The sequence below is a fragment of the Phaethon aethereus genome, assembly GCF_964289735.1.
Source record: "Phaethon aethereus genome assembly, chromosome: 5".
Taxonomy (NCBI): Eukaryota; Metazoa; Chordata; class Aves; order Phaethontiformes; family Phaethontidae; genus Phaethon; species Phaethon aethereus.
The window spans coordinates 38,659,746-38,680,160 of record NC_138579.1 but is presented as its reverse complement, the minus strand read 5'-3'; the positions used below and the strand labels follow the sequence as shown (position 1 = coordinate 38,680,160).

The 20,415-nt window shown below is 39.5% G+C and overlaps 1 protein-coding gene across 1 annotated transcript in view; it reads right to left on the bottom strand.

Moving 5' to 3' along the window:
* The window catches only part of RAD51B (RAD51 paralog B), a gene marked incomplete at its 5' end in the record, with an annotated part of 429,021 nt that overhangs the window by 202,864 nt on the left and 205,742 nt on the right, over positions 1-20,415 (bottom strand).

The window sequence follows — 20,415 nt, the reverse complement described above, 5'->3', positions numbered from 1 at the left end:
AGTGACTTGAAGATGGTCTGATTGCATCCCCAAAGTTTAGGAGTGAAGAAGCAAATAAAAAGTTCTCCCAAATATGTATCTTTTAAATCTCAATTTTCTGAGCTTAATATGGAAGGCTAATCCTAATATTTAGGTCTGGCAATACTGATGTAGTTATAGCAACTACAGGTACCCCATTGTTTTGCTATTTCAATTTAAAATGCATGATATGAATGTTGCGTCAATTATCATGTGACTATAAGTAGTCATCTTTGCTATGGATTTTGAATCTGTCTAGCCGCAGCACAATAGATACACAAATTCTCTTTATCTGCAATGAATTCCTGTAAATCTTGTAAGATTTCTTCTGTATGTTTCAGCTGAGATCAGGTAAAGCAGCAGATAACTCCAGGCAGAGCACTCCATACTTGTGTGCTATTCCTGATGCTAGAAACCTTCACGATTTTTAAAATGTATTCTTGTATTGTAGAAGACAGACAATAAGCAGCTGTAAAAATAGCTAAGTCATCAATTTCCCAATCTCCTGCAACTCTAGGATGAGCTGCCAACATTCTTACAATTTTCATTTCTATATGGTTTCTCAAAACTGAAGGCAGACATCATTTTGTATAGTAACTGTACCAAGTTCTTTCCTAACACTATCTCTGGAAAGATAAATGGCAGCTACAAATATTAAGGATCATTTCTGCATTTTTTTCCAGCATACAAGCATATTATTATTCACATACGATGGCTTGGTCTGGGATCTACAGTACCTTCAACCAAATTAGTCTGACACTCTGTCCCTTCACCCAGGTCTTTAAGGAAAATGTTAAACAGCATTGACTCCAGTGGTGACCACCGAGGAAGGCCACCAGCTGCCACATGGAATTTGAGTGACTGTTGGCTACTCTCCGAGCTCAGAAGTCCTGCTAATTGTCCACAACCTTGTAGTTCATCCTTCCAGTCTACTTCTCTCTAATTTCACTAAAAGGACACTACAGCAGACCATGTCAAAGAGACTCGCTAAATGGAAGATTAAACCACATCAGCTGCTGTGCCCACATCCACCAGGCCAGTCATCTCATCATACAAGACAATCAGACTGGTGAAGCATGATTTGCCTTTGGTAAATACAGAGTGGCTCTCTCCAATCACTTTCTTACCTCCATGAGCCTGGAAGCCTTAGATGAGATTGCCTGTCCTAGTATTAATTCCAAAAGAATTCTGTGGTTTTGGTGTCTTATCACAGAATGAAAGAAAAACCCCACCTATACTCCAGCTAAACTTAAGCATCTGTTGAAAATGCTGATAGGTTTGATAGTTGCTTAACTAAATAATGTCAATCCCCTACATTTCAAGCACAAATTGGCAACATTTGCAAGTAAAACAGCAAGCTGTAGACACAGGGTTAAAAAAAAAAAAAAAAGAAACAGGAAGAAAAATCAACAGCTTGTTATGAATAAGTTTACTACAAAACTGAGAATATCAGGGTGTTCAGGATGACTGGGTAGATAAAGATTAGTGTATTCAACTGACTGTCCATACAGTCACAGGAGAAAACCACATGCTTACTCTCCTTCAGCAATCCGCTTGATGTACTAATGGATTTGCCATGGGAACTAACTGTATAACCTTATTCATCCCTTTCTCTGTGAATAATGTATTTAAAAAAAAAAAAAAATTTGGGAAACATAGCAAGATTGAGAGTGATGATCAGGTGTGTGAATTTCTGCACTCTCATGTGCCAGAAAATTGGCTCTGCATTGACACACTAAGCACTTTTTATACACAGGTCCAGAAGTTAAGCAGACAGCTCTGATGCAGGTTTCCTTCTGCTCATCCTGCCATATTTATTATCTGCATGTTTTCAACCCAGGAGAAAAATACAAAAGCGTATGTAGAATTGCTCTTTGAGGCTGCTGCATGAAGAAATACAATTAACCTGCCACCAAGCCACAGGAGACCTGGAAAGCCCATAGTGGCAGTGACACTGTGTGGAGTTTCTGAAATAAATAGAAGAAAGCAAGCATTTTTTTTTCCCAAGGGCAATGCCCGTGAACATTTTATAAATGCTGGATCTCAGCGTAGTGATAGTTTAAGTAGGCTGGTTTGGTATCATTTAGATATGAAATGAATGTGCTCTACATATTCATTTGCCATATACATTACATCTTCTACAATTCTAAATTAAACAACGTTCTTTATTTAATTATCATGCTATAAACATGACAAAAAGAAAACTGCTTAGGGAATAGTAGTTAGGAAAGTGCCTCCTGGATATTGTTGATCATTACGACATCCTATAACCTCCATTACTGTCAATAGGGGTGCACATGATGAGAAGCATCTTCCATTTTAGTATCTACTTAGACAATCAAACCTTTCAGCCAGAAATAAGTAACATTCAGATATCTGGTACCTACTGGAGGCCTCTTCAAAGTCTTTTATGTTGGTTCTAACGGATGCGCTTCAGCTCTCCTAGCCAAAGTAATTACTGGAAAAGACTGATAATTGCTCAACAACCAGAATGGACTGTTCTTTCCCTAACTTCTAAGATTTTTTTTCAGTAAGGAAGACTAATCCTCGAAACTATTTGTAAAAAATATTGAATGAAAATTAATCACATGAAATAACTGGTGCTGCAAACGAGAAATAGGATTTCCATAATTTATTTTGGAACAATAAATACGCAGGTTTAAATTTTGACCTTGCTAGTATCATCAACATAAGTAAAATAAAGCTCATAATATGTGGTCAGCTCAAAAATGAGGCCACGTAATTATTTCAGCATGCACTTCCAAAGTCAGTCAACAATATCAAGCTACTATGGAAACACAGCAGAATTTGTTAATTTAATTTGTTAACCTTTCCAACTTAGTTAAACACAGTTTGTTGTTAAAATGACAGCTCATGCACCAAAAGCCAGAAAATGAAAGCACTCTTATACTTGCTCACTTTACAGAAGTGGGGTATTTGGATTCAAAGCTTTGCTGCTACCTGCAGACTTGTATTACAGCTTTCTAATTTCCACCTGCGGATAGGTACATGCACCCAGCTGTTCCAGCAGGCAGTAGGAATTGTAGGGATATCTTTGGTGGCAGATTTGGGCCTAGTCACTTAAAGAGTTTTACATCTGTAGTTTCCAGCCATTTCTGGTGAACAGAAGCATATCAACAGCTCGCAGCCATGGCTAACCTACCGTCATACCCACTGAATCAAATGAAGAGCTTGTATACCCTACACTCCAACACTGGCTACGCTGGTAACATTTCCCAACCAAAGCTAGTAAAAAAAAAACCAAAGAAACCAAACAAACCAAAACACATGCTTTTAAAAAATAAATAAACAAATCTTCTAAAGACTTACACGCTTTCTGAAAACATGTACATGCCAGTAAACCTTCTGACAGACACAGGCCACGTTGATACCTGCCAAGCAGATTTCCTGCAGAATCCTGCTGCTTTCCAGCCAACCTTCTGGCAGCTTGCCCAAAGGACGGCTTTGGATCAAGGACCCAGGACTTCCAAGGGAACAGCTTAGGAGACGTAAGAATGGGGGAGGGCATCCACGTTCACATTTTTTCGAACAATATGTTGCAACTCTGAGCAGACCCTTAAATTTTTGTCTTTCCACTCCAATTAGAAAAATTTTCTGAAAACTCAGGAATTATTGCACAACAGAAATGTAATTTACCAGCCACTCCTATTACAAAGAACCACAGGCTTAATCCTTTACTGGAAAGCCGATCAACTGCCTCTCAACTGCGCTTCCCTTTTCCCTCCCTTTTCTACTCTGTGAAATTTTCATTCTCACCCATAAGTCATGCCATAACTTTTAGTTTGGGAAACTATCACAGAACTGTCTTGCAGGTCATCTGACCAGTCTCCCTACTCTAACATCTGATCATTGTTGGCTGGGACAGTGCACAAAGGCCTCTAATACTATAACCAAATAACTTTCCAGAAGGAAGAGGCTATTTGCAAGACAAATTTACATTGTCAAAGGTCTGACAGAAGTTGGACAACAGCAATACTACATGTCTGACAAATTTACCAACACTTACCTTTGCTTACGTACAGACACAGCATACCTCTACAGTACCTTAGAAAGAACTGGTACCTACTAATATTCCCATGGTATTTGACCCTAAGTGTTGACATATTTTGTACATGCAATATATACACAGCTATGGCTCAAACACATAAGTTGCCATTCAAAGGTTACAGTGGCGAAGACAACATAATGCCTTAGAAGAGCTGCCCAAATTCTGTAGGGATACTAACAAACTTTACCACATCTAGAACTTTTCCTGAGATCTCACCAGGCAAGGTTAATATAATTCTTATTTTAAAGAAAAACAGATTATTTGACCTATGCTAAAATGGGCTTGTATGATCAGGTTTTTTAATTTAGCCAAGACATGTTATATCCTATCTCTTGTGAGAAGTGCCACAGGAGTTTCAATAAGTTCAAATCATGAAAGTAACAGACGTGTGCTTCATGTGAAAGACAGCATCTCAAGAAAAACAGTGCCTCTTCATGTCACTCCCAGCGACTGCCTCAATGCTAACCTACCAGGTAATAAGATGATTATTGAACGACCAATGCTAGTCTGTGCCCAACAAAAGCCTATCATGCTGGTTTCAGCCCATTTATTTACAAGATATGGCAAGATTAGAGCCAGAGGCACCATGGTCATTTGTCAGTTCACATTCACAGCTAACTACAGCTAGAACATACTCATGAAAAATTGAAATTGGCCACTCTCCATTGGCTTCTCTAGATTTTTCTCTTCAGATGCTGTGACTTATTTAAGCAATAACCATTGCAACTTTGATGAAATTACAGAAGTTAGAGAAACAGTTTTCAAACGACAGTAATACATTTAATTTTATTAGTGTGGTATCCAAAGGCATTACTGTGGGGTTAAACCTACAATAATATAACATATTTTGCTTTGCGTTTATAAGCGCTCAGTCACTGTTAGACTTGTTTACAGAATGACGACTGGTATGAAAGCCATGGTCAAGTGCCCATATGCATCTCATACAACCTAGTGTAAAAGTATGATGCAATCTGGTATCAGGACATTGCCATTAGTTCAACATACACCAACCTTACTCTTCCCTTTGCAAAACAGAGGAATAGTGCTGAGTTTGGTTAACATAGCTGTATGGTATTTTATCAGTTCAAACAGAGAGGGAAAAGTAAGTAAGGCAATGGACTTTGCCAGACCACAAATCTGTTATCATATCCAAAGCAAAATACATGTAGTGTATGCATCAATTTGGAATACAATGTTAGAGACTAAGGTATGTATTGGCTGCAAAAGAGTCGAATTGTTCTTATTCTAGCCATTATACTATCTGACTTTTTCTTTCTCAGAGTAGAAAAAAAAAAAAAATCCATGGAAAGAAGAAAGGAACCAAAGAGCCAGAGTGTTTCTAGCAGAACCCAAGTGGGCTCAGGCCGTTGTTTCATTATTTACAGCTGCGGGCCCACCACCTTCAGGAACAAGCAAGGAGAAATACAAGTTCATTTACTGCACAGAATTCTGCAGTGCGATATATACAGAAACTTACTCATTCTCTTGTAAAAATGAGTGCTTTCTGGGCCAAACACAGCAACATATCAAACTCAAAACACATCAAACAGCTAGTATTAATATTTATATCAATGTGGATAATGACCTCAGAATGGAAGAATCCAGTTCCTTTCCATCCTAAATTTGGTGTCAGCTACAACACCATATACATAAATGACATACATCAATGGAAAATATCTAATGTTGTTTTCTCCCACAACATACCAGTGGTATCCACATCAGTATTCTTGAATCTTAGTAATTATTTTCTAAAACCAATCAGCTAATAACTACGATTTTCTGTGTGAATATTTTAGTTTTAAATTTTATGATTTTTTTTCAAATCAATTTCTTTCACAGCTGCATCTTTAATATCATCTGAAAGTAGATTATCAATAAATATTTCAGATCTTATGTATTCTGACTCAAAGTTTATTTGAAAACAAGAATGATGAACATAAAGCAAAACTGACCATATCTACTAGAACAGCTCATGCCTACGCACTCTATAGCGCACAATTTACTGCCTTTGATTGCCGTACCTTGAGGCTGGAATGCAAGACCTGATCAGCAGCTCTACAGCTGTACTGTTTAGTAGCTTGGCATAAGAAGTGAATCAAACTGTATTCAACAACTAATACCTACGCTGCAGAAAAAACAGAATACATGTATGCAGAACATCCTAGTGAACTCTATCCCAAGGGTCACTTGTTACACTTAGTACCTATGCTAAAAATCAGCAAAAAATTGGTTGTGTCAAGACATTTACAACAATATAGCATGATTATTAGCCATCTGTTCTAACAGTCAGAAGGTTGGGGGGATTAGGTTTGGTTTGGGGGCTTTGGACCTTTGGGGTTTTTGGGGGGATTGTTTTTTAAGTGTCTAACTACAAGGCAGGCACTTGCGCTATATTGCTGCTGTTTCTGGATTTATCATTCAAAATTACAGATGCAAAAACATCCTGGAAAAACCTAAACCAAAGTTCTTTTGAAAAACAGAGTTGCATCCAAATAGAATCACAACCAAATAAAGCCATAACATCAGGAACTGCTCTAAGTACACTGTGATGAGTCCTCAGATTAACTGAGTTTGCAATGATTTCTAACACATAAATAAATTCTGAGTACCTTTTGGGTTTTCTGGCAAACGCATTGCACAGCCTTACTTATTACCCACACGGGAGTTTTGCCCCATTAATGGAATTAACTTGCTGCTTTTCTTTTGCTAGCATGAGTTCTTAAACGATTTTAAAGGTTCCTGTATCTCAGTTCTGCTTTCCACGTTAAAGCTGGCATATCTAGCAGCAGTGGCTCATTGCAGAGGACATGCATCATTTCAGCGTTGGCTTAGAAAAATATGTTGCTCGGGATGCACATGTTCTCCATTTGAGAAACCATTGAAATAAATATCATTGAAATAAATATTTATCAACTCAGCTGTAACTGTTTCCCTTTAGTACTGGACAGTGCTGGACAACAGACAGGAATGTTAATGACTTGACTATTCATTCTTTTTATATGCCTCATTTAATTGATTAACATCACATCAAATATACATATGTGGGACTTGTAAGTCCCACCTGCTCCAGTACAGTAGGGAAATCTGCTGCTTGTGTTGATTTTCCCAACAGAAAAATCCATCCCACTCTCTCTGCAAGGTAAAGAGCAATGTTTCTTTCAAAAATGACAATTTAGATTCTTCTTAATGTATCTGGTTCCCAGAGCTAAAGAAACTGCAGCCTCAAGGGATCTCAAGTGAGACACTGAATTTTCAGGCACTTGTAGTAGTACCTTCACTTTTCTTCTGCAGCTCTCCCACTCCCACCCAGGACAAGACTACTTTTTATTAGCTTCAGTGACGTTCTACACCAAGGTAACACTTCCCAGCATCTACTGTGCCTGCTGCCTTGCCCAAAATATCTTTTAACAAATTGACTTCACCATTACCCACCAGCAAAACTTCTCTATTACTTTCTGTGCCATAATGTGGTGGATGTTCCCCTGAAAAGATTTTATCAGTGATGTAATTTCCCAGTACAAAACTGCTTCATGCATTCGGGGCGGGGGGACTGGGGGGGGAGGCAGGGGGAGATAAATTGTCTGAGCTCAGCACCAAACCTTGCCTCATCTCCCAAGGGTGATGAATCATGCACCCTGCTCAGAATAAACACGTCCTCGGTGCAGGGGACTGTTGGATGGCTTCGATGGAAAACACCCTAACTGGAGGATTTTGTTTGTCTCTAGATGCCAGCTCAGTGCATAAATAGAAGAAAGAAATTAAGTTGCTGCTCTGTGATTAAGTTGCTGTCCCAAGTATATCTCAAGCTCTCTCACTAAAAACAGGTTCGTTTTTTCCCTTTGTAATTCATTTTTTAAAGTATTCAGATTATCATTTACCTTTGCACTGTGAACATCTCATTGCTCTCCATGGTATAGCTAATAGCCAGTTACTACCTAGAAATGCGTATTTTGCACAAACATCCACTTTATTTTTGGATGGCTTAAGGAAGAAGATACGCCAATGGCAAGGGAGGGGAGGAGAGAGAAAAAAATTAGAGAGGGGAGCCAAGACTGAAATGGGGTCAGTGGCAGGAAGCGGAGCGGGGTGGGGAGAGCTGAGCTCTGCGACAGCAGGGAACGGCAAATTGGCTGGAGCTGGCAAAGCATAATGAGAAGGAGACAGGACAGCATAAAGCAACGAGCACGCTGCACTCTGGGTCGTCTGAGGAAGCCACGGGATAGACTTTATAGTGCCATTAAAACAGTGTATCTTAAATATTTGAAAATTGAACCAGGAGAGAATAATCATACTGCAAAAACAAACTGAGTACTGATCGACGAGGCATCACATCTCTTACCTCTTACCTGCTCAAAGAAAAGTCCAAAGGTGTCACAGGTGAGACTGCATAATGTATAGACAGCTCTAGGCGACTCTTATGGTTTCCTTTGGGGAAAAGATGCTAGCATGCCAACTCAAAAACCCAACAGGTAAAGACCCCTTGAAACTTCATATAGCAAGAACAGTTACCTCTATGCACTGCACCTGTACTCCATAAACTACATTATTTTTTAAAAGTTTCTGATAATTTTTTATTACACTGTGTTGATCATGTTCTGTAAAATTCTCTGTGGAGGTTTTTGTAGTCCTCCTTTATCAGCTCTGAATGCTGGAGAAGCATTTTTTGTGCATTAACAGGACTGTGGAGATCAATGGAAGCCCTAGTACATTGTCAATATATACTTCTCCATAAAGGCAAATGTTCTCACAGGCAATCCTCTAATTTCAAGACTACTCCTTCGCTTCACCTAAAAAGCAAACAATAACCTATCTTCTCAGATGGTATGCTTGTTTTTTCTGGTAAAATAATTAAAAACCTTTCCACAGGTCTAGTTAACCTATCAGAATTTGAAAATAAAATGCAATTAATCTTCCTCCACTTCTGGATGTTCTTGGCTGCAAGTTCACAGAGGCACCTCACACCTTCACTATATGGACTTCACCCGTACACCCAGGGACTCAGCCTGGACACTAGAGAAGGCTAACAAATGCAGCGTACAGCTCTCCACACATGCCAAAAAGAGCCCTCCAGCACTCAGAACAAACCTGTTTTTTTCATCCCAATGCTCCAATAAATAAAACGTTACAGTTGGAGGCTGCCTGATGTCCGCTTACACCCTGATTTTATTAATCGTCTTCTTACATTCTTTTAATAAGCCACAGAACAGTTAAAACTGTGATTTAATTACCCATCCCTGAGAACTGCCCTTTTAAACAAGTTCATGGCCATAAAATGCTGTTCTACCAATGACTCTGTATCATTCAAACAAGGCCATGGAAGCGGTCAGTATCTGCCAAAACCAACAGGAGATCCATTTAGATTCCTATTTAATAGAGGCAACATTAGAAACTTCACAAAGTCCAGAGAGGGCCTGAGGCAACAAATTAGTTACTTTTTACTGATTTATTTAATCTAAAGCTCATTATTACTGGGATTTTTTTAGTATTATTTCACATTTTAGAGGTTATATTAAATCTAGTTAACTACTCTTTGTGTTTTGCAAACAGACAGACAGGTTGGGCTGACATGCCGATGACTGCTGGAGAAGTAGTCCATGCTCAGCCTGCACAAGACTTGCTGGGTCTTTTACATTGGAGGAAAGATGGTATAGCCATAGCAACTAAAAATCCCTATTAGCTGAGCTCTGCAAGCCCAGCTATCAATAGATAAGAAAGACTGGGCGTTTATTGTCCTTTTTTCCTCTCTTTCCTTCTGTTAAAGAGGTAAGCTTCATCACTTAATGAAGCTACTGTATTTCCATCATCTGAAAAAAAGTGCATTTGGTGCTGCTCAGGCAAGCAAAAAGGTCAGGTGGTATGTTCCATGAGACAATACTTGCTGCAAGAAGTTATGCAACAGCATTTGATCGGAAGAAGGGGAGATACTTACAGATATCACAGTGAAACTAGACAACAAATTACAATCCAGTTATTGTGGCATCTTACTCACAAGTCCAGGGCAGCTGAAAATATATTTGGAGAGCTCAGAAAAATGTCATTTGTCTCAGTGACAGCACCCCTCCTCCAATGCAAACACATTCAGCTGTTGCACATCATCTCTCATCCACAAAAACAGAAGACATACACATGTATTTATACTTATGCATGCTACCTTCACCTGTCTATCAGTGAGTGTCCTGTACCTGTCTGAAAGTAACAGATGGACACCCATTTTTATGAGACGGCATGAAGACACCCTTTCCCCAAAGACTGTCCCTTTCTTCTTTTCCAGTGAAGTTTAAGCTGTATTTTTCCCTAAAATTCTCAGTTGCCAAAGCAATGCAGAGGCTGATGAAGTGAACTAAATGTTGTTCTGAGGGCAATTTAACACTTGCTTGCTCTACCTCGTATATTTGGAACCTCCAAAAAAGTGATTCATTCCCATTTGCATAGTGCTAGAAAATGGGTTTGTACACTGGCCCCTCAGCAAGAGAACTTATAAAGGCAAAGAAATCTGGAACTGACCAGTTGGTTTGCCTGGAATCATTTGATGCAATCTGAAACAGGCAAAGAAACTGCTCAGTTTCTTTGATGGTGTCATGTTGTTGAGAAAATGGTGTCCTACCTTTGCTCAAAATTGCTCAGAGGCAGTGAAATGCCCGATATAACATTCCCAGCAGGTAGAAGAATACTTATTCTAGGTTGAAAAACATGCAGCGGAGTGTAGCTGAAATCTGAGTCTGTTAATTTTGCATAACCATTTCTTAACATACTTTGATGCCTTTTCCATGCTGTGGTATGTTAAACAGATAACCTGGTTAAGGAATTCCAGGTAAGGAATGCCAGGCCAGGTCTCAAGGTTAAGCAGAAAGTTCATTCTAGGACCGTTACAACATCCAGAGATGCTAGAGTGAAACATGAGGCTGCACGACGCTAAGTAGCCAAGAACAGCAAGAGCCACTCAGACAAGTCAAAAGATGGATTTTCTTTCCCTTGCTGAAGCACTACTGTGTACAAAAGGAACTGAATACAGTAATGAGGGCAAAGACAAAAAGCCTTAGTGGACCTGGACTACCAAAGCCATTTCCTAAGATATGCCTGCACTGAGCTTGAAGGGGGCCTCACAGAGAGACCATCGAACTTTAGAGACACCAACCCTTGCAAGAGGCAGGCCAGGCTAAACACGGGCTTTGAAAGGGGGCAGAGAGTAGGAAAAACTTCATGACCAGAACCCACCTACATTCTTACTCTGAGTCTACCAAGACAAGGGAGATCCAGTTTCCTACCTTGGAGCATAAACTCTGCTGCATAGAAGGCTGCTAAAAATTTCCTATTTCACATAGGAAGGAAAGCTCTCCGGACTTAGAGGGTGGCTCAAGGAGTGGGATTTCAAAGGATCAGGCAGAAGACACTGGTAAAAATGTTATCCCAGAGTAGACTGACCATTACTCCAAACTCCTGCACCTTAAAATTTCATCATATTATTTATGCCCTTTCCTTTCCTGCTCATTATAGCAGGGTAACCGCCAAGAAAAAGTTTTCAAATTGCATCTCTGCTTGCAAATTCTGTGACAGGACAGGCTGTTGCTTTGCCAGGCTGGTTGTTCTCACAGAGCTCTCCTGACACGCTCAGTCAGCAAACATGCCCAAGCAGAGCAACAGGCAGAGCCTGCGCTCAGCAGAGGGGAGGTAAAGATAGTTGCCCCCCTCCTCTCCTTACTTTCCAAGTTCAGTCTTCCTGCCGACCGACGCTGACCAGATGGGCCCTAGATTTTAACAGCTATGTGAAAAGAAGAAGGGATGTCTCCTGATGTGCTTGTGCTGAACAGAAAACCCACCTCAGGAAGGAACATGCCAAGAGTTGCCCATTTGAAAAACAAAACACAAAACCTGGATGTTTTACATCAATGGAAGCTGCAGAGTGGTTCACGCTGGAACTGTGCACACGCACGCACACACACACACACAACAGGCTTCACAGTGCAAGTGAAGGGGCTTATTAGAGATGAAAGAAGGCTTCACATCACCCCTTGTAAGGGACCATTGTCCCCCTTTCTGCTACTGTGTTCTGTGAAGCTGTGGGAAACAAATGACCTCCGAGCCACAGCGCTGTGTGCAACTGCAAAAGAAAAGGAAGGGGGAAGGGGAAGCGGTTTTGTGGGAGGGCCAGCGTCCTCCCTGTCCCATCTTCCGAACATATCCCCACTGTGACATCCCTGCACACAGCATGGAGATGTTTCTCATGCCTCCAGCTCTTGCTGCAGCCCAGTCAGCAACAAAACTGGAATCTCAGCAAAGAGAGCAAGACACCCTTCCCCAGCAGCACAAAGAGTTTTCCCACCTGGCTGCCCAGCTGGTTACTTGAGCTTAATGGTTGAAGGTGTGCTACAGACCTCCTGCTTTGGATTTGTACTTTTTCATACCATTAATAAGAAACAAAAAAGTCCTGCTTCACTTGGAAGAAGGGTAGTCAGGGATCAAACAACAGAGAAACCAACAGGAAGTAAATGAAGCACTGAGGAAAAGGGAGAGAAAGAAGGATGGGTGTAGCACACAAAGGAGAAAGCATCTATAGCTGATGCTTATTCCATGTCCATTACTGAGTTTCTGGTTACGAGAGATGCTTGGAGGAGCCAAGGTGAGTTAAACAGTACCCAAGCACATGCGCTCCCCAAAGCTTGCTGAGCTACTTTGAATACGAAACACCCTCATTTATTCTTTCTGTTCTTCTCTTCTTTTTCGCTTGCTCCTCATAACTTTCCTTACAGTCATGTAATCAAACTTTAGTCTTTTCACCTAAATAGAACACCATCCCCTATGATGTTCAACACCGCTCTGGAGAGCAAGACTGGTATTTGTGACCTCCAGGATAAATTACTGATTCTACAAAGAAGTGAATTCTAGCATTTTTGTAAAGTCTATTGGTTCAGGAATATAAATTTCTCTTAACTATTAACACAAAACTGTGTTTTCCACTCAGCATCTCATTCAAGATTTCTGCCTTGATATTTGGAGACCAGCAAACACCGTGTGCATAATCATGTCTCTGCAGTGCCTACAGTCAGGCTGAAATGACCAGGCTGCCAGAACTAAAGGGGATGCTCCTGACTGGACTGGGAAGTGTACTCTCTCCTAGACCTAAAGAGAATAGTGTGGATATAACTACGTTCAAAACGATATGTAACATTCAGGTTAGCTTTCCCTGAATTTCTTCAAAACCTCTAATCATGACACCAGAAAGTTCATGCAGTAAACAACCTTTGCACTATCTTCTTTACAGGCTGAAAAAGAAGACAGTACTATCACTATCATTATTTCTGTATTTAAATATTTAGGAGATGCTCAGATACTTTGGTAGTGCATGGAGATAATTGCATATACAAGGTAAGGGTTTTTTTCCTTAGACAACTCTAAAATACATTATTTTTTTAACTTAGAAGTATATAGCTATGTTACTAACAGCTGCACTAATTGTAACATGAACATTTTCAAAAGTTAACATACCTTTCCATCATAAATTCTCTTTGCTTATTTTGTTTAATACTTCTCAAGCTGGACCCAGACTTTTAAGCCCAGCACTACACTGTCTGACTTGCAAATGCATTCAGGAAATACACAGAGCTAAACAAAAACTGTTCTCAATTATTTAAGTTCATAAAAACAGCTCAGTATAAGGTTCTGAGTCCCTTTTCAGTTAATAGAAATACCCCTACAGCTGAAACCCAGACTACAGCTCTAGCCACCTCTCTTTCCAATGTCAACAAAATTTTCCGCTTCTGTCACAAGATTTTGACAGTTCTTACAACATCAATGAATCAAGTCTTGTGGTCTCTCCAGAAAAGCTGCATTATCCCCAGCACACATAAAAGGGGAATCAGCAGAAGGACAGCTTTGGGGTAGTTATAACCCACAGGTTACACTGCAAAGTGAAAAATGGAGATGGAGAGAGAAACACTGCTCAAGGGCTAAACACATTAAAGTCAAGAAAACTTGGATTAAAAGTAGTAAAATGCTTCCCAGGACACAGAGTCAAGTAGCAAGGAAGGTAAAAAGCTGGAAGAGCCCTCAACAGCCCTAACTCTCACAATCCATCAGGGGAGAGTGGAATCCACAATGCAGCACAGATTTGTACCGACATTTGTTATTCTCCAGAACAGGATTATGTAGTGTCCAATGTAATTGTGTAAAAAAACTTTCCAACTTTGCTTAAGACCTTCAGGAAGTTGATGGTAAAGCCACGTACAGAAGCCAGGTCTCTAGATGCCTAGTCCTGTAATTTCAGAATAGTTCTGAAAAGACTTGTGTGCATATGTAAGCAATATTTATATATAATAAATGCGTAAGTATCACTACATACATGGACTGTATCTGAAAGCTTGGGAACCGACTCATGGTAAAGAAGTCTGAGCTAGCATCTGAGAAACGGGAAGTTAAACTTCTGTAATAAAACTTGGCTTTACATACTGCTTTTCATGTTCCCTGTTCTTGGCAAACAATAATTACACAACTGGTTTTCACTTTCCATTCAGAGAGAAATGAAAACAAACCACATGAACAGAAAGTAGTAAACTAGTAAACAGGATTGTTCACAACCTTTTGGTTTTAGTAGTCTCAGGTAGGGAATTGTTTCATGTTTTCTATTCATCTTGCTGATGGTACTTTCAATAATCACTTACACATGACAAAGTTAATTAAAATGATTGCACAATCTATGAAACAGTATTTGTTAAGGACAATAACTACACAGTGACATGGGAAAGACAGTCCGTAACCTTCAGAGTACCTAGTTGCAAAGAACAATAAAATAGATTAAATATAAACATTGAAACCCAGGAGACCAGATCCCTGAGCACAGTTATATGCTGCTCGTGTACTCTGTGGGTAGAAAAATCTACGTTTATTAACATTCATCTCAATTATTTTTCCAACGAAAATATTCCCAGATAGCTAGTGAGTTGTTTAAAACTCTGTCCTGCAGCAGAAGTACCAATCTGGCTCTCATTTTTGTGTGGTTTCAGAAAGCAGCTGTTTGTGTTTACAGTCACCAGCAAACAATTCAGCTTTTTAATCAAACAAGAGCTGCTTGGGTGCCTTTGCCCATGGCTATGGGAATCAAATCACTCTGGAAAACAGACCTTTTACAATAATAGTAAGAGGCCCTCAGCGGATGCAGGGGATTAGAGAGGCATGCTTTTTGAGAAACCAGGTTTATAGTCTATAGCTCTCTCCATCCTGAATCAATATGCTGGGCTCAGTAGCGAACTTCAGACTCTCAAAAGGGCCTGTGTCAGTTTTCTTTCTTCTTCTCTCTCCAAATCCTGTTCTTTCTGCCTCACGTGCCTACATCTTTCTTTTTTCCTCCACTGCATATGCAGAAACACAACAAAATGTGAGTTCAGATCTACTATAAAATAAAGTTGGGCAAACCAAGGGAGAATGACAACTTCTGCCTAGCAATAGACTACCCTGCTTATGAATAGAGGACTGTTTTTCCAGTATGAACGCTTGTGTGGTGACACTTGCTTAGAGGTCAAATGGATTGTGTGAGCTCCTCTCCATATTTCCCTTTAGCTTTGTAGAGGGCTTTCCCTACTGGTGGCCTGCTTGGAGCAGTTGCTGACAATTACAAGGTGTGTAAGGTATAATTATACATGCAAATGTTAATTTGTCACAAGGACAAGACCAGTTGCTCATTTCTCTAGAACTGAATCCAACACTGAATTATCAATAGTGTGCCTCAGCAGGAGTCAAATTGAAATGTATACTGGCCAAGGTTTCTGTGTTCTTGCACTGGTGTGTGGATCAGCTAGCAAAGGAGAAGCAGGTGAGCTTAAAGGCTGCAGCTCTAGTCTTGAAAAGGCAAAAAAGTGTATCTCAATGAGAAGCAACTGCCTAGTTCCTCCTCCTCCTGATCACAGCCTAGTAATGACCGTATACTTACGTGTTGTATTTTGAAACATGGACCTCTCAGCCATTCCTTTGTCTTCTTTCGTTTTTGGAAAGAAACACTTACAATGTATTTTGCAATCTTTGCCATTTCTGTCCACAAAATTTCCACAAGAAATGGCTACATGAGCTATGAAAACAGGATTCTACCAGGACGTTTTTTCTCTTCTAGAAAAGAAACACAGAGCTTAAAAGAGATAATACACTAGAAAAATCCACTAGAAGTGAGCCAGCAGCAGGCATGGGAGGCTTTAACTTGACTTGAAAGGAGCATAGTGTCTTTTCTTGCAGCCAGGTAACATGAGCTGGTTTAGCTAATGGTGTCTTTCTGGTCCCACCAGGAATTCTAGGGCAAATGTGAAGACTTACGACTTCAGAAAAATTTTAGATAGTCTCACTAATGCTTCACTAAAGCAAGAAAAAGCTGATGGAAGGCGCAAAAGGAATGTAAACACTCACTTAAACTGGTCTACAGACTGATGGAGGACATCAATCCAGACAATAAAAAATTGAAATAGTACCACCATCACCAGCTGGGTGCCAAACTCAAAAGATTCACTATGGCTGTCCCACTAAAAGGAACACAGATTCTCCATGTTCTGTCATTGCAAGTCGTGCTGCAGACATTAAGAACCACTAAAAACTTGTTTTCCCACAAGGTTACTTCAAGTAGATCACTGCTAAAAGACTCAGCGAGTGGCAACCTGGAGACACTGTGTTTTGATTTTATATGGTATCTGCTTCCTCTAGGATTCCCTAGCCAAGGTAGCACATAATCCTTTTCAATAAAGCAACACTGTTCAGGCAATTCCCAAACCAGCAGCTAAAGGAAAAAATAATAACCCTTAGCAAAGAATACACAAACAACTATCTACAATCTAAAAGAAAATCCACTTAGATACAAACTAAACAGGAAACTGAAGTGTCTTAGTTTAAATGAGGGGAAGCTGCAGATGAGTTCTGCCTCTCTAGAGAATAAAAGCATTTCAGCCTTATGGCCTCTGGCAGCAAAGATCTTTTTTTTATTCTGTCTCCTGAAAACCTGAAGTCTGTGATCTCTATCCAGTGAGCATGAGGGAAGATTAAATCCCTCTTCATTAACTTCTTGAGTCTTTCACCTTGAACACAAGTTAAAAATTGCACACAGCATCCTTATACAAAAAGCAGTCCTTGGGTTTCATAATCTAGGTTATCTTTCCTCAGCAAATGCAATTTATTACACTGAGGAACGCCAAAAGTTAAGTGTGTAAGTTTATACAGACATACCACACTATTTGTATTGGACTGATTAAAAAGCCAGCAAACAAAAACAATGACTCTACAGAAAAGAATCTAAGAACAGAGTGTTCTAAATATATTTGCAATCTTGGTTCCTAAAAAGACACACTTTCAGGAGCTGAATATGTAGTTGGTTTTAAAACTTATAAATGACTAGTAATGAGTAAGATAATTGGACTAAATATTCCTTTCCAGCTGAACTTTATGTACAATTTCTATTTCATTTTAAATCCCTGCCTTCCCTGAGTTTTTCAAATTTCTTTTATAGGAAAACATCATAGTTGATACTGATTTCTATATTTTGTATAATCCAAATCAGAAAGGTTTAATATATAATTTCCAAATAATTAAAAGAACCCCATTTCTGTTGAAGTGAATGTTGCAATTGTTATTATGTAGTGTGAGGAATGCATGACGGTTCTTCCTGACTGGGCCCCAGTGGATGCAACATTGAATTTTACTGTCAAAATTGCCTTTACCTTCAAAAAAGGCAGAAAATCAAACAAAAAATTTAATCATGCTTGACTATAAAAGCAAAGGAAAGTAACCAGCAGAAATCTGATTAAAAAAATAAACAACACAAAAGCAAATAGTTTCCCATTTGATCGCTAGTTATCCTTTCACAATGACTAAGATGCAAATTCTTCAAGAACTTTGCACAAAATGTTAAACTAACATCTACAAACAAGAAGCACAAACATAGCATAGCAGAGGTAATCAACAAGTCAGCCCTCCTCTGAATGCCACATGGAAGGATATGCTCAAAATTAGAAGGATTAAAGCTGAGAATGAATATGAAGTACAGGTCTTGGGAGAATTTACAGATGTTTTAACCAAAAGCATCCACCTCATGGCATGAAGGCCTAGATGATATCTGTACAGTGCATAGTGGTTTTTCCCATTGAGCAGCTGAGGAAACTGAGACTCGTCATCACAGTTCCCAACTAGTTTTCTCCTTGTTCTGATGGAGACACTCACTTCTTTCTCTCATCAAATATTTGTGGCTGACAGCTAAAGAAGTACCTGAATGTATGCTTCCTCATCCTCTTCATACCCTTGTTCACTGTGAAACCGTGCCCCACTGGAGGCACGCTGACTCTCTGAGCTGTTTGTCTCGTGGACATTCAGGTGAAGGTTAGGACAGAGTTGTCTGAGATGAAAGAGCACCCCACAGCAAACAACATAGCCAACATGTATCACAAATATAATTTAGTGAAGAGTCGACAGCCATAACTGGTGGACAAAAATCAGTTCTCCAGTATCAGTGGTAATCACTGGCTTAGCACTGATTGGAAGTCAGTAAATTTCTTTTTCACCATCACTGACAAAAAAATTTGTTATGCACATGAAACTACTACTCCCTTCCTCCTCCCTACTGTATTTCATATACAGGATATCTCTGGAATCATAAAAACAAAGACCAGATTGTACATGCTTTACTCACAGGTCATCTCTGTGAATGAGTCAAGCAACTTCAGACCTCTATTTGGAAGAGGTAGAATCGGAGCACCTTAAAAACAATGCAAGGTTCTAAAACATCCATAATTAATAACTGCTGTGAAGGCTATTTTGTTTCTTCTAGTCCTGGTTTTTCAGTTGAAACTTCCAAGGCCTTTTAAGACAGTCAGAAATCCACTGCTTTAAGAAAATTAGGGTATGAGTGTGACAGGGAAAATTTAAGCAATACAGATTTTATACTGTCTTTGAATTATAACTTTATTCTGTTCTTTTCCGCCTTTATGCATCTGCACCATTGGAGTCATCTGGGACATACCAAAGGAGTGATTTGTTTTTCCATCTCCCAAAGAAAGCAAAAAGAAACACTGAAGACTTTCTCCAGAAAACAAGTTCTTATGATGTTTGTAGCTTAATATTTTAGATATAAGATTAAGACAAGCTTCCACTTACAAAAGCATTCATCTGCAACAAATCTATACATCTTCTGAATGTAGCCTGTAATTATAAATGGCAAGTAATTGGTATCTAAACTTATCAGTCTTGATAAGAACAACGGTACAACTGGGTAGGATTACACACTCACAGACACGAATGAGTGTCTTTCAAGTAGGCTACCACCAGCCTCTGCGTTTTGGATCCCAGCATAGGCATGGTCAATCAAGCTTACCCCTACAATAGAAGCAGTTGGTCAGAGAGTGAATGAGGAGCAGGTAAAGATGAATGGATTGATTCTTGGCTCCCAGCCATACAAGTCATCAAGCTATTGTCTGAAGCAATGAAGAAACGGTAATTCATAGCTCAAATAAGCCAAAGTTACACTGTTACATGATCATTCTCTTGCCAAAGCATAGAAGAAAGAAAAACTTCAGCTTAGCAATGTCCCTCCAACTTTCAGTGCTATCTGTGGCTACTCCTCAAGCACAGCTTACAACTTGTGCCCTGCTTACGGCTGTGTTTGAACTTATAATTATGCAAAATAAGATGATGCTAGGTCTAGAATTACAAAAAACACAGTCCACATTTTCTCAAAGGCTGTCCAGCAAGAGCTCCTAACCCAGAAACCTAAAATTACAATGGCTATCATCAGCCTTAAACTTTAGAAACTCAGCCTTCCTAAAGTGAAGTCAGACGCACATCTGTCATCATCAGCACAATCCTGATGTTGGCTACACTATAAAATGATCCCACTGCTGGCTACAACATGAAGCTGCCCACAGTTCCTTATTCTGGTAATATCAGCATGCAATTTGTTGGACAGATTCTATAATCCACAGATGAAGGTAGTTGTAGGTTTTGAGTTTATCCAGCATTAATGGCCCCTAATAGCCTAGTTCAGCACAGACATAACAAATGGAAATGGCTTTAAATTATCCTTCCCCTGAGACATAATTTCATAAGAGAACAAACTCTATATGCACAAAGAGAGATTTCCAATGTAAACATGTGGTGGAAGCTAAAAGCTGCAGTCAGATTTAGGGCAAAGCAAGGGATAAAATTTCAAAGGCACTGATTTCTTTCCAGTTCACAATACATATATTCTTTTCTGCTGACTTTTCTGCCCTTTGTGCTCAGAAGACTATGTATATTAAAGAAGTCACTTTTTAATTTTTTGAGACCTTAATGGGCTTTGTCTCATTTCCCCTCACACAACAACTCTAGCTGGGATG